We start from the raw sequence: 14,114 nt of genomic DNA on the forward strand, positions 1-14,114 counted from the left end.
ACCAACATCATTGTGTAAAGGATCTTACTGCGTGGGCTCAGGAACACTTCAGAAAACCATTGTCAGTTACCACAGTTTGTTGCTACATCTACAAGTGCAAGTTAAAACTTTACCATGAAAGGGAAAGCCATACATCAAAAACATCCAGAAATGCTGCCACCTTCTCTGGGCCCAAACCCATGTGAAATGGTCAAACTCAAAGTGAAAAAGTGTGCTGTGGTTTGATTGCAAATCATTGTATTCTGTTTTTATTTACATTTTACACAACGTCCCAACTTCATTGGAATTGGGGTTGTACAAAAGCGAACAGCTCAACATATTCCAGAGTTGCGCAAAGACATTTTTAAATGCTATGGGAGCTGATCAAATAAAACAATAAACTTTAAAATAAACCGGTCCAGGAAATGAAAACGGCTAGTAAACAGTGGCTCACTGCTACTTCTGGTGTCTAACAGGAAGTTGCACCCATAATCGCTTCTACAGAAGCACCCTCAGGAATAAGGTGGATATTTGAGTCATGTTTATTGAGCATCTGCTTGTTGGATTCTTCCATTGCTGAAACCTTTACAGACACTGTCGCTAATTTAACCTATTGAGGACTCCGATTTTTTAAGTAGCGACTCAGAATCAGTTCATTAAGATCAGCCTTAATCTCTAAAGGAAGCAGGTGTTTCCATTAGTCCACCATGCACATTCCTTAAAACATCAGTGTTCTCACTTACTGTTTACAGATCACTGTTGAGACATGTGTTCTTCAACTGCAGCATCCAATGTGTCAATCTGGCTCATTTCCATGAGTCCCAGTCAACGTATTCACTCCTTCCCATCTGTATAGGAAGTCCACGTTACATTGCACCTTTGACATGCATGGTTCTTTTACCGACTGACCTCAGTTGTTACTGACAGTATGTTCCATCCCTGCAGCTAACATCCCTGTGATAGTTCCTAATCTGTCCCAACTGTCTCTGGCACCTCTGACCGGTCTCCTTAACTGCACTCTTTGACAAGTGACTCATTCAAATGTTGCTGGCCTCCGCCCTCTGCTGCTCCCTCTCCCCTTTCTTTCTGATTCTGATCCAGTCCCGGCTTCACCACTTTCCTGTTCTTGCTCCCCCTGATGGGATGCTGCTCTTCCTCTTGACCTCCTCCCCTGGACACGCTTCAGCTCCTCCTTCCGCCCAGGTGTCTTCATCTACCTCAGGTTGCCTCCACGCTGTCATAGTGGGTGTGTCGCAGCTTCACTGCCACTCCTGTTTCTCCTCCCAGTCTGACATCAATCCAGGAAATAACATCTCTCTGCTTTCTTGCTTGTGGATGGCTGTTTGTAGAGGTAACATAAATTTTACTATCTCACTGGATTCAGAGAGCTTGGGAATGGCATTTGTGAGGGATTTCGTGATATTTTGTGCAAGTTTTGCTATCCCCTTGCTTGAGTCGCAGGCATTGTGTCTCGCCTGAATTTTGAACAGTTTAAAGTTGGCGAGGCAACAAAGGTCCTCACCACACACTCATTACAAGGACAAACGAGGATTTTAGAGGCAAGTTTGTGGTGAGGACAAGGCTGTTAAAAGAGGACCTGGTGGTTACGAGGACAGGACAGGCTATTTTGGCTCCACCCTTTCACGCACTACAATCCCAACTGCTTTGTGCGCTGGACACTGTATATAAAATAATTAATTTGCAGTGGATTAATCATTTTCTGTCAGAGCTTAGATGTTGAAAACACCTCTAATCGCTTCTGGAATGACAGAAGACGTTTCATTTGGAGCTTTTTCCCCTCTCTCCCTCGTGGGGTGAGGTGGAGAACATATTTGGAACAGACTAAAAGGTTATTATTTGTAATGTTTATATTGTCATAGCTTGGTAAAACAGTTGCATGTTCGTTCATTCTTTATAAGCAGCTGAAAAGGTATGTTTATGATAGATTTAACATCTTGTTTTAATGGATCAGATGAGATGCACTCTGTGCGTGCTTACACAATGACTCACAGTCAAGATGAGCATTTACGCAGAACACCAGCTCGCAAAAGAGCAATTTTGCAGATATTAATGGACAAACACAAAGTTAAAAGCTGGAACACGGTGTCAAAATGACTGTAAGCCATGGAAGAAATAAAGCCAGCGAGAAGAGGCGCAGAGGCAACTGTCCACGAACCCGTGGTTCTGTTCTAGCTAGTCTGGTTATGGATGTGTTTTGTGTTGTGTTTATTTTTCTGGGAAGTGATCAATTTGGACCAAACCCAAGCCTAAACGTGCACCAACGTCACATTACATGGTGCTACATGGATCATATGTGGCTTGATGTGGATCATATGCAGTGCCACGAGCCATTCAAGGCTGGACAGGGCTGAAATGACTCTCTCAAGGCTGATACGTGGCACATGTGAGGTACAGAGAGGCACATAGAGGCGCCTTACTAGTAGATACAGGATAGCTTAAAACGTGGATCATTCTTCAATCGTTGATGCACCCATGCATGGCTCATTATTCATGGCTTATTTTTCGGTGGGACCGAAGCTTAAGTTGCCAAGTAGCATCTGAAAAAGCCTGCAAAATCAGCTATACCTCCGGGTGATGATTCTGCTCATGACGTCCCCTCACATGCCTCTGTTTGTTGCTCTGCCGCTCACTGGCATTGCTGTTGTCACACGATGTACAGTGTTCAACATGTCCACACAGATGTGCGTCACATTCCTGAATATTAGATAGTGGCTGGTGGTTGATCTCTGGACATCGGCTTCATAACTAAGAGAGCATTGCCGTGACCCATTAAGTTCTCTTTCACCTTTTTACTTTCCTCTCTGCTGTCTTTCTCTGCGTGTGTGTCTTCGGCCGCTGCCCCAACTCATTAAGGTACAGACATCTATGGATGTCAGCTTCCTGACTACAACCCCTGGCAATAATTATGGAATCACTGGCCTCGGAGGATGTTCATTCAGTTGTTTAATTTTGTAGAAAAAAAGCAGATCACAGACATGACACAAAACTAAAGTCATTTCAAATGGCAACTTTCTGGCTTTAAGAAACACTATAAGAAATCAAGAAAAAAAGATTGTGGCAGTCAGTAACGGTTACTTTTTTAGACCAAGCAGAGGAAAAAAATATGGAATCACTCAATTCTGAGGAAAAAATTATGGAATCACCCAGTAAATTTTCATCCCCAAAACTAACACCTGCATCAAATCAGATCTGCTCGTTAGTCTGCATCTAAAAAGGAGTGAACACACCTTGGAGAGCTGTTGCACCAAGTGGACTGACATGAATCATGGCTCCAACACGAGAGATGTCAATTGAAACAAAGGAGAGGATTATCAAACTCTTAAAAGAGAGTAAATCATCACTGCAATGTTGCAAAAGATGTTGGTTGTTCACAGTCAGCTGTGTCTAAACTCTGGACCAAATACAAACAACATGGGAAGGTTGTTAACAGCAAACATACTGGTAGACCAAGGAAGACATCAAAGCGTCAAGAAAGAAAACTTAAAGCAATATGTCTCAAAAATCAAAAAATGTACAACAAAACAAATGAAGAATGAATGGGAGGAAACTGGAGTCAACGTCTGTGACCGAACTGTAAGAAACCGCCTAAAGGAAATGGGATTTACATACAGAAAAGCTAAACGAAAGGCATCATTAACACCTAAACAGAAAAAAACAAGGTTACAATGGGCTAAGGAAAAGCAATTGTGGACTGTGGATGACTGGATGAAAGTCATATTCAGTGATGAATCTCGAATCTGCATTGGGCAAGATGTTGATGCTGGAACTTTTGTTTGGTGCCTTTCCAATGAGATGTATAAAGATGACTGCCTGAAGAGAACATGTAAATTTCCACAGTCATAGATGATATGGGGCTGCATGTCAGGTAAAGGCACTGGGGAGATGGCTGTCATTACATCATCAATAAATGCACAAGTTTATGTTGATATTTTGGACAATTGAAAGGATGTTTGGGGATGATGAAATTATTTTTCAAGATGATAATGCATCTTGCCATAGAGCAAAAACTGCAAAAACATTCCTTGCAAAAAGACACATAGGGTCAATGTCATGGCATAGGGTCAATGTCAACGAGCAGATCTGATTTGATGCAGGTGTTAATTTGGGGGATGAAAATTTACAGGGTGATTCCATAATTTTTTCCTCAGAATTGAGTGATTCCATATTTTTTTCCTCTGCTTGGTCTAAAAAAATAACCGTTACTGACTGCCACAATCTTTTTTTCTTGATTTCGTATAGTGTTTCTTAAAGCCAGAAAGTTGTCATTTGAAATGGCTTTAGTTTTGTCTCATGTCTGTGATCTGCTTTTTTCTACAAAATTAAACAACTGAATGAACATCCTCCGAGGCCGGTGATTCCATAATTTTTGCCAGGGGTTGTAAGAGAGCAACACGGTGACATGTTAAATTGTTTTAAATTCTACTAGTCCTCCCTTTGTCTCTTCAAGTACCATGTGCTCGGGTTCGTCGACACCAGTCTGGTGACTGAAAACGTTTACAAACACATCCCACTCTCTTTCATTTCCACGTCCCAGCTTGCAACGGACTGTATGGGTGATTCCCATCACACTCACAACATCCAGACAGTCCTACACACCAGCCATTGGTTGAGACCAGTACGTCAAACATGTGCATCATGTTCTCTTTCATACAATTTCAATATCTCAGCCGAATTTCACCTCTTCTGTTTCCTGACTCATTTTAAAGCTGTAAAAGTATAGAGTAACTCAGACTTTTGTTTCAAACTTGATTTCTCTGCCTTGTCCTTCTCTTTTTTCATTCTGCGAGCCCGCAACTGTCACCTGGCAAACAAGGGCCGATCATGGAACCCTTCACAGGGTCAGACAATCAAGCTTGCTAAGTACATCACTTGCTAAGTACTATTAATGCAATTCTAAATTTTCTTAACAGTCTCAAACTATCTTTTGTCATAAGACAATAATTCCACAATCACCCCGACTATTCAATTAACTTGTTTGCTCCATAATATACGGTGCAAAAAGTATTCACAGCACGTCGCTTTTTATACTTTATGTTACAGCCTTATTCCAAAATGGGATAAATTTATTTCCCTGAAAATTATACTCGCAACACCCCATAATGACAACATGAAAAAAGTTTTTTATTTTATTTTAGCAAATTATTATTTTTTAAAAGAAATCACATGTACATACAGTAGTGTTCAGAATAATAGTAGTGCTATGTGACTAAAAAGATTAATCCAGGTTTTGAGTATATTTCTTATTGTTACATGGGAAACAAGGTACCAGTAGATTCAGTAGATTCTCACAAATCCAACAAGACCAAGCATTCATGATATGCACACTCTTAAGGCTATGAAACTGGGCAATTAGTAAAAAAAGTAGAAAAGGGGGTGTTCACAGTAATAGTAGTGTGGCAGTCAGTCAGTGAGTTCGTCAATTTTGTGGAACAAACAGGTGTGAATCAGGTGTCCCCTATTTAAGGATGAAGCCAGCACCTGTTGAACATGCTTTTCTCTTTGAAAGCTTGAGGAAAATGGGACGTTCAAGACATTGTTCAGAAGAACAGCGTAGTTTGATTAAAAAGTTGATTGAGAGGGGAAAACTTATATGCAGGTGCAAAAAATTATAGGCTGTTCATCTACAATGATCTCCAATGCTTTAAAATGGACAAAAAAAAAAAAAAAAACAGACACGTGGAAGAAAATGGAAAACAACCATCAAAATGAATAGAAGAATAACCAGAATTATTATTATTGAGGATTTATTTCATTCATTTAAAAGAAAAAACAGAAAAGCAAAAGCAAAATTAACAAAACATTACAAACCATTGAATGAAAAGGAGCAGTTTGGAAGAACAAGTCTTATATATTCTGTCCCTTTTTTACAATACAATCTTGCAAAATAACATCAATCGACATCATTGCATTTCTATGACTTTGTCACATGCCACCGACTTCTTTCCTAATTTTAACCATTATTTAAAAGACTACATCCCTAATAGATTGTTATGTGTCGATGCGGGTTGAGGAGCGGACCTGCGTCAGACAGGACCCAGCGCTAAAAATAACCAGAGAGCGGTTCCAAACAAACTATTTATTATTCACCTGTGCTTAAAAGTGTAAAAACATAAAAACAACGTCCCTCTGGTGGAGTGATTCGTGGCTCGCTCTCCAGCGCCCGCAAGGATTAAAGCCGGCGCTCCTGGACTTCCTACCACCGCCAAACACCCCCCAGGTGGACACGACAAACTGATTCTCTGTGAAGCAAAGAGAAGGTGAGGTAAGTCAACAGATACAACTATATCTTCCAATAAACACACGCTATCAGCAACACACTCAGGTCAGTGTCCTTTTTTTTTACTTTATGCAAATGAGCAGCTTCTCACAACAAGTGGAGGATCACTTATCCTTCACGCCACAGCAGTGAGAAGCAAACTGCACAATTCTCTTCACAATTCCAGTATACTGTGCAACAAAACACCAAGCCACTATCAACAACTACTCAAACACTCAATTACCTTTCGTGTGTGCTGACAGCATGTGTCCTCACCCCTCCCCGCTTCACGGGCTCGATGTGTCAAAACCCAGGCGCGGTCCTCAGCGTCTCACAAACGAACGTCACAAGGTCGAGTTCCCGGCAGTTCTGCTTGAATCACACATGACTTAAATGCAGAACGCCATCCAATTATCTGCTTCAGCTGCAAGTCACCCAGGTTGCAAGTGAGCACCACTCACAGGTGCTTTCCATGATGTTAATGAGGGTGAAGACTCTTCAGCCAGCACCTTCTTCACAGACAAATCAGCCCTCATGCCACCTGGAGAGCAAAGAAAAGAAAAGAACACCAAAACATCCAGCCACGCCCCCCCAACACACAACATAGATTACATTTTAAACTTCAAACATTCTAAACATTATTAACAGATTACATTTTTGGCTTTGTCACAGCCCACTGACTTATTTCATAGTTTCATACTTACGAAATACATCAAGTTTAATACGATTTTTAAATCATTTAAGCGACCTTGATTCTTTGATTTCTTTGTTGAGGTTGTTCCATAATTTTACACCATTCACTGCAATACTCCATTCCTTTATCTTGGTTCTGAATCTTGGTTTTTAAAGACTTCTATGCCCTTCAAATTACAACTACTTACTCTTTTTTCAAACATATTTTGAATGTTTATTGGTAAGGTATTGTTATTCGCTTGGTACATTATTTGTAGTAATTTCAAATCAACTAAATCATGAAATTTAAGTACCCTATACTTAATAAACAATGGATTAGATGGATCTCTAAATCGACTGTTGCCAATCACTTTTAAAGCTCTTTTCTGCAAAATAAATAAAGGTTGTGTATAAGTTGTACATGTTGATCCCCAGATTTCTACACAGTCAGTCAAATATGGAACAATCAATGAATTGTACAATGTTAATAATCCATAACTGTTTAATGAATATTTAACTTTATGCAAAACAGCAATGGCTTTCGCTATCTTTCCTTTTATGTAATTTATGTGACTTCCATGTAAAATCTTCATCAATCATAACTCCTAAAAATTTCATTTATTTTACCCTTTGAATGTCCATTCCATCTATTTTTAATGACACATCATTTTTTTAACTCTGTCATTAAACAATATGAAATTTGTTTTATTAAGATTAAGTGACAATCTGTTTATATCAAACCAATATGTCACTTTTTCCAACTCTGTACTTATCACTTGTGCTACTTCCTGTATATCTGATCCAGAGTAAAATAATGTTGTGTCATCAGCAAATAAAATGCTACAAAGTACATTAGATATATTCACAAAATCATTGATATACAAAATAAACAGTTTGGGTTCAAGTACCGACCCTTGTGGTACTCCACACATAATATTACACAATTCTGATTTAGTATTATTTATCTGAACAAACTGTTTTTTATTTTCTAAGTAGCTTTTTACCCACTGATGTGCAATCCCTCTTATTCCATATTGTTGTAACTTGTGAAGCAATCTTGAATGATCGATAACATCAAAAGCTTTTTTCAAGTCAATAAAAACACTTACCATATAATCCTTATTATCTATTGCTGTTGATATTTTCTCTGTTAATTCCATAATTGCCATAGCTGCCGAATGTTTTGTTCTGAATCCATACTGAGCATTATTTAAAATATGATGTTTCTCAATGAATTTATCCAACCTTGTCACAAAAACCTTTCCCATAATTTTAGAAAACTGTGGAAGCAATGACACTGGCCTGTAATTTGAAACATTATGTTTGTCTCCATTTTTATATAACGGGACTACCTTGGCAATTTTCATTTCGTCTGGGAAAATTCCTGTTCACAGAGACAGATTACAAATGTAAGTGAATGGTTCAATAACAGTTTCTATTATACTTTTTACAGTCATCATGTCTAAATCTTCATAGTCAGTTGATCTTTTGCTTACACAGTTTTTTACAATATTCCTTATTTCATCTTTTTCCACATTGTCAAGGAAAATACTATTGACCGTATTTACAATTGTATTTAATTTATCTTCTACTATTGGTTTATTTCCCACCAGATTTGATCCCACGTTTGAAAAATAATCATTAAACTCATTTAGAACTTCTTTTATATCATTTATCTCTTTATTTTCCTTTACAAGGTAATTCGGAAAAGTTGATTTCACTCCGTCACTTTCCATCACACTTTTTATAATTCCCCATGTTGCCCTCATATTGTCTTTACTCTTATTCAATTGTTCACTATAATAATTTTTTTTGTTGTTGTTTCCTAATTATTGTCAATAGTTTATTTTTATATTTTTTGTATCTGTGTTCTGTTTCCTTTGTTTGCATTTTTTAAAAGCACTTATATAAATAGTTTTTCTTTACACAAGCGTTTTTTATTCCCTTGGTCAGCCATGGTTTATTTACTCTTTTCTTACTAGTTTTTATTAATTTACAATTTTTATTATATGATTTCATTAGTATTTTCATGAATGAACTATATGCTACATTAACGTCACCGACATAAACCTCTTCCCAATTTTGATTTTTAAGATCATAATTTAATGCCTCTAAGGCTTTTAATGACTTATCTCTTTTAAAGTTTATAACAGTTTTTTTTGTACCTATTTTTATATTTAAATATTAAAAATCTGGTAAATGATCACTGAGATCTGTCATCAATATCCCATTCTTAATAATTTCATCTGTTCTATTTGTGAATATATTGTCAATTACAGTTGCACTTTCCGATGTAATTCTGGTTGGTTTTGTTATCAAGGGGAATAAACCCAAGCAATTCATTGAATTCACAAAATCACTTACTCTATGGCAACTGGAGTTTTCCACATTAACATTAAAGTCTCCACACATAAAGAGCGTTTTGTTTTTGATTTGATGGAATAATTCTATTATTTTATCTGTAAATTTCACAACACAAGAGTCTGGTTCTCTGTATACACAAGTGATTAGAATATTTTTAGATGTTTCATGTACAATTTCCACTGTCACATTTTCTATGACATCATCTATAACTGTCATTTCTTCTACAATTTTACGTCAGATCTGTTTTTATGTACAAAGCAATACCGCCACCTTTTTTTCTCTTCTATTTACAAAATATAACTCAGATCCCTCCATTTGAACATCAGCCATGAGGTCATTTTTAAGCCAAGATTCTGTGATTGCAACAATGCTGAATCTATTTTTAAACTGGTTTAAATAATCTTTTATTTTTGACATTTTATAGTACAAGCTTCGAATGTTTATATGTATGAGTGACAGGGTATCTTCAGTAATTTTTTCACTATTTAACTGTTTTTCCGTATAATACTCACAACCAATTGTAGTCAAGTCAAATATACTTTCATCAATATTGGTGTCTATGTCATATATTTTATCATCTGTTTCCATGTTTAATCTGATTTTTTGTTGGTCATACTACCAACTGACGTCATATTCATTTGTCTACTCAGGTCTGTACTTTGTACGGTCCTCCATGTCTCTGATTTGTATACCCTTTGTCCCTTCTCTCACTCTGATCCAAACCCTACAGTTCCAGACCCATGTAGCAACAATATGTTTCTGTTTTTTTAATAGTCTTGCTTCCCTGGCAATATCTGCATTTTTTTTTCGTTAGATGCTCATTTATATATACATTTGTTCCTTTCAGATTCTTTGCCTGTCTTAATAATTCATTTTTGTATTTTCTGCTTATAAATCGTATTTATATTTGGTAGTTTATTTTTACTGTCTTTGGATGGAATTGTGTGACAGTCTGAAATAGTGTCTTGATGTTGATGTTTTGATTTAAAAAATTTGTAACTTGCTGTTCTAATGTTTGTAATTCTTCAGGTGGTGCATCCTCCCCACTGGCTCCACCAGAATCCACCACCCTTGCGTACGACCGATGTTTTGTTTCCAAACCAGTTATTATAACATCATCTTTTCTAGTATATTGTTCAAGTTCATCCACCCGTTGCTCAAGTTTCATAATAATCTTGTCCTTTTCTTTAACAAGATTTTGGATTTTGGAGCTCCTAGAATGGCAAAGGCTCACCCATTGATCAGCTCCAGGATGATCAAAGACAGTCTGGAGTTACCTGTAAGTATGGTGACAGTTAGAAGACGCCTGTGTGAAGCTAATTTATTTGCAAGAATCCCCTGCAAAGTCCCTCTGTTAAATAAAAGACGTGCAGAAGAGGTTACAATTTGCCAAAGAACACATCAACTGGCCTAAAGAGAAATGGAGGAATATTTTGTGGACTGATGAGAGTAAAATTGTTCTTTTTGGGTCCAAGGGCCACAGACAGTTTGTGAGACGACCCCCAAACTCTGAATTCAAGCCACAGTTTACAGTGAAGACAGTGAAGCATGATGGGGCAAGCATCATGATATGGGCATGTTTCTCCTACTATGGTGTTGGGCCTTATATCACATACCAGGTATCATGGATCAGTTTGGATATGTCAGAATACTTGAAGAGGTCAGGTTGCCTTATGCTGAAGAGGACATGTCCTTGAAATGGGTGTTTCAACAAGACAATGACCCCAAACACACAAGTAAATGAGCAAAATCTTGGTTCCAAACCAACAAAATTAATGCCTCGCAGATGTGAAGAAATCATGAAAAACTGTGGTTATACAACTAAATACTAGTTTAGTGATTCACAGGATTGCTAAAAAAAAAAGCAGTTTGAACATAATAGTTTTGAGTTTGTAGTGTCAACAGCAGATGCTACTATTACTGTGAACACCCCCTTTTCTACTTTTCTTTACTAATAGTCCAGTTTCATAGCCTTAAGAGTGTGCATATCGTAAATGCTTGGTCTTGTTGGATTTGTGAGAATCTACTGAATCTACTGGTACCTTGTTTCCCATGTAACAATAAGAAATATACTCAGAACCTGGATTAATCTTTTTAGTCACATAGCACTACTATTATTCTGAACACTACTGTCGGTATTCACACCCTTTGCTCAATACATTGTTGATGCCTCTTTGGCAGCAATTACAGCCTCATCTCTTCTCGAGTATGATGCCACAAGCTTGGCACACCTATCTTTCCCCAAGGCTGCCACATACCTTTTGCTAAGGAGTGGCTTCCATCTAGCTACTATACCATACATACCTGATTAGTGGATTGCTGCAGAGGTGGGTGTCCTTCTGAAAGGTTCTCCTCTCCCCACAGAGGAATGCTGGAACTCTGAGGGTTCTTGGTCACCTCCCTGACTAAGGCCCTTCTCCCCCAATCACTCAGTTTAGATGTGCAGCCATCTCTTGTCCTGGTGGATCCAAACTTCTTCCATTTAGGGATGATGGAGGCCACTGTGCTCATTGGGACCTTCAAAGCAGCAGAAATATTTCTCTACCCTTCTCCAGATTTGTGCCTCAACACATTCCTGTCTCGAAGGTCTACAGACCTTTGACTTCATGCTTGGCTTGTGCTCCAACATGCACTGTCAACTGTGGGAGCTTACATGTAGACAGGCTTGTGCCTTTCCAAATCATGTCCAATCAACTAAATTTACCGCAGATGGACTCCAATTAAGCTGTAGAAACATCTCAAGGATGATCAGTGGAAACAGGATGTACCTGGGCTCAATTTTGAGCTTCACGGCAAAGGCTGTGAATAGTTAGATACCAACCTGGTCTCACAGCAAGTCAGGATTCAGCAGCATGAAATATACATTAATCTATTGATTCCTGATATTGTGACAAAAAGCGCCTCATTTTTGTCACGGCAGCACAGATTATTTCTAATTCATTCCATGATGGCTGCATGAAATTAAAAGTGAAGGGGGGGGGGGGGTGGTTATGGTTAGGGTGGGGGGAAAGAGTAAGATTAGGTTATGGTTAAGGTGTTAGGGTTGGGGGTAGTAGTAGGGTTAGGAATAGTGAGTTAAAAAAAAAACTGTCACAAAAATTTGACTCATTTTCTCACGGGAGCATGAAAAAAAAACGCGAGACTGGGCTGTATATATATGTGATTTTTTTTATTTTTAATAAATTTCCAAAAAAAACCTTTTTCACTTTGTCATTATGGGGTGTTGCATGTAGAAGTTTGAGGGAAAAACATAATTTCATCCATTTTAGAATAATGCTGTAACAGAACAAAATATGGAAAAGTGAAGCGGCATGAATACTTTCTAGATGCACACTAAGTATAGCACAAGAAAGCGTTGTCTGTGTTTCATAAACATTTTTGTCCCTCATAGGTCCTAGGTTACTATCTGGCTACCGTGTGCTTCATTATGGGATAAATATGGCATGTTAAAGCATTTTCAGAGTTATCAACATTTTCTGTCACCCTTAGCTGTCTGGTTCCTATACAGCTGTCACGGTGGGTATATTTATTTAATTTTTGTCATTCCATCAGCAGGATTTGTGATCATCTCAAGTCTGCTCTCTGCCATGATGGGGACCAGTGCTAAATCAAATTCACCATAGACTTAACTTTCTGTGCCTGATCGTGTTACAGTAAAATGATCAACTTTAACTTGCCTTCTGAGCCCTCCTGGTAGAAATGCAATGCAGTGTAAGTTCTACCAGATTTGATGCAGATTTTTAATTAGTCATTCAGAATGGGTTAGTTACCATCATCTTTAATATCTAAATGAAGCAGTTGTTTCAATCATTCATCAGCTCTGAACCAACAGGACCCATGCACATTCCTTAAAACATCACTGCTTTCACTCACCTCTTGTTTACAGATCACTGTCAAGACATTCCCTCCTCCACCGCCACCAGTTGTTCCTTGTCTTCTGCCTGGGGGCAGGCTCTGCCCCTACCATTCCATTGACAGGATTTGTGATCAACTCTCTGCCATGATGGGGACCAGCACAAAATCTAATTCACCATAGACTATAACTATCTGTGCATTATCTTGTTGCATTACAATGATCAATTTTAACTTGCCTTCATTGTGGTGGAAATAGATATAATTACTTTCCAGTGCTTCTGATTGGCTTAATCAGGGCGCCTGTATTTACAGGCCCACATGTACATTCATTGCCATTTTTTTCATGAGTATAGGAAAATCAAAAGTGAAGGTATCCAGAGGAAAATACTGCATGTAAGAAAATATAATAATTGTGGAACAATACAGTTGCTATGGCTTTCATGAAGGAGGTCCAAATTTACATCTGGGGATGATAAACTGTGAAGAACCCCAGAGCCATATTAAAGAACTGATTGAAGAGTTTCAGGCATTAGGTGCAAATGTGGCATTGCCCGCCATTAACAGCGTACTCCAACACCATAACTTCAAAACTGACACTGAAATTACTACTGAATAATGAGTTTGTTTTTTTAATATGACAATGTAAATGGACTGCATTTATATAGCGCTTTTCCATCTGCATCAGCCATTCAAAGCGCTTTACACACTAATGCCTCACATTCACCCTGATGTGAGAGTGCTGCCATACAAGGTACTCACTACACACCAACTAGAGGATTAAGGAGAGCAACTAGAGGATTAAGGACCTTGCCCAAGGGCCCTTAAGCCCCGTTTACACATAGACGGTAAGAGCTCCCGGAAGCGTCCCGGAAGAGTTTTTGGCCGTCTTAAGGATCACATGTCGTTGTTAACGCCGGCACTAGGGGGCATGGCTTAGTTCCGGCTTTACCGGGAATCATCGAAAAAA

The sequence above is a fragment of the Thalassophryne amazonica genome, chromosome 7 (genome assembly GCF_902500255.1).
Source record: "Thalassophryne amazonica chromosome 7, fThaAma1.1, whole genome shotgun sequence".
NCBI classification, from domain to species: Eukaryota; Metazoa; Chordata; class Actinopteri; order Batrachoidiformes; family Batrachoididae; genus Thalassophryne; species Thalassophryne amazonica.